This window comes from Miscanthus floridulus, chromosome 9 (assembly GCF_019320115.1).
Source record: "Miscanthus floridulus cultivar M001 chromosome 9, ASM1932011v1, whole genome shotgun sequence".
Classification (NCBI taxonomy): Eukaryota; Viridiplantae; Streptophyta; class Magnoliopsida; order Poales; family Poaceae; genus Miscanthus; species Miscanthus floridulus.
The window spans coordinates 124,885,412-124,887,225 of NC_089588.1; the positions used below are offsets into that span (position 1 = coordinate 124,885,412).

At 38.4% G+C, this 1,814-nt stretch overlaps 1 long non-coding RNA gene across 1 annotated transcript; it reads left to right on the forward strand.

Moving 5' to 3' along the window:
* Window positions 1-1,326: 1,326 nt before the first annotated feature.
* On the forward strand, window positions 1,327-1,814 carry LOC136482866 (uncharacterized). The gene is made up of 2 exons (XR_010765226.1): window positions 1,327-1,434; window positions 1,542-1,814. It is a non-coding gene; the product is annotated as an uncharacterized lncRNA (long non-coding RNA).

Consider the following 1,814-nt stretch of genomic DNA (forward strand, 5'->3'; position numbering starts at 1 on the left):
GATGGGCCGCGGCTGCTGGGCCGTTTTCGCTGGCTGCGCGCGCGCGCGTGGGCAGGCCGTGGGCCGTGCGTGTGCTGGCTGGGCCGAAATGGTCAAATGAACAGATATTGTCACAGTTTTTGTTTTCTTATTTTCCAGAAAACAGTTTGATCAATTTGAATTGATTTTTTATGATAATTTTCTGTACAAAATTTATCCAACGATATTTTTTGTTCAGTAAATAGTAAATTTGCTTCTGGAAAATAGGAAAAAGATTATTAAATGTTAAAGTTTCCGCTGCGTATTTAAAGATGTAATTTTCATTATTAAATTCGAACCAACGGGAGAATTTAATTTTGAAAAAGGATATGTTTTAAATTGATTATAATGTTGTTGTTATTCTGACCAACGTTGATTAATGACAATATTATAATGTTTTTTGTTATACATTAATTCTATTTCTGCCCAACGGTGATGTAGAATTAGTGTAGAAAATAATTGTATGTTTTAATTTTGACCAACGTTAAACTAAGGCATGCAATTATTGTTGTTATTTCTGTTCTCACCCTATTGGAATTATGTTTTCAGGAGGATACAACTTGATGAGTTGTATCAAAGAAATCCCCACTCTAAAAGGTGATAACTATATTGAGTGGAAGAAAAAGATAGACCTGGCCTTTATCCTCGCTGAGGTGGACTGGGTTGTCACCACACCGTTCCCTAAAGAACCTGAGGCACCGGTGAGGGAAACAGATGAGACTGATACTGCATGGCAGAACAGAGAGCGGGATTTTGCTCCCGTAAAGATGTCCTATGACCTTGAGCATAGGAAATGGGTCACTGCCAACAAGAAGTGTCTGGCAGTGATAAAGAACACGATTGAGCCTGCTATTGTGGGCTCAATTCCAGACTATGACACGGTCACAGAGTACCTAGACAGAATAAAGAGTCAGTTCACTGGCTCTTCAAAGACATATGCAACCCAGCTGATCAAGCAGCTGGTCACAGAAAGGTACTCTGGTGGCGGCAGTGGCATTAGAGAGCACATACTAAGAATGAGCAATCTGACATCTAAGCTCAAACCAATGGATTTGGCACTCAAGGATGAGTTTCTTATTCATTTGATTTTTGCTTCTTTGCCCAAAGAATTTGACACATTTGTTGTTAATTACAACATACAGCCTGAAAAATGGGATTTGGAAAAGCTCATAGCCATGTGTGTGCAGGAGGAGGAAAGAATAAAAGTTTCACAAGGTGGTTCTGTGAACTACCTAAAAGATAAGAAAAAGAACTATAATAACAGTTCTTCCTCCAAATCATTTGGAAAAGGTCCCATGCAACAGTCCCAGAACCAGCAATTCCCAGTGGCTAAAGACCAGTGTCTCCACTGCAAGAAGACGGGGCATTATAAAAAGAATTGTCCTGATTTCTTAAAGATGATAATGAAGAATAAAGGTGAGAACATTATTACGTTCGTAAATGAATCCTTGTATGTAAAGTTTTCAAAATCTACTTGGTGGATTGATTCAGGTGCAACTATTCATGTTGCTAATTCATTACAGGGATTCCGTTCGATGAGAACTTTGCAAAGAAGCGAAAGTTTCATTAAAGTCGCAAATGGAGAACAAGCAGATGTTGAGGCCGTTGGTGATCTTCCGTTAGAGCTTGCTGATGGCTTCATAATTATTCTTAGAGATGTTCTTTATGTACCTTCTTTGCAAAGAAATTTGATTAGTGTTTCAAAGTTGGACCATGATGGTTATGATTGCCATTTTGGAAATGGCAAATGTCAGATATTGTTTAATAATAAATGTATTGGTCTTGCCTTCCGATAA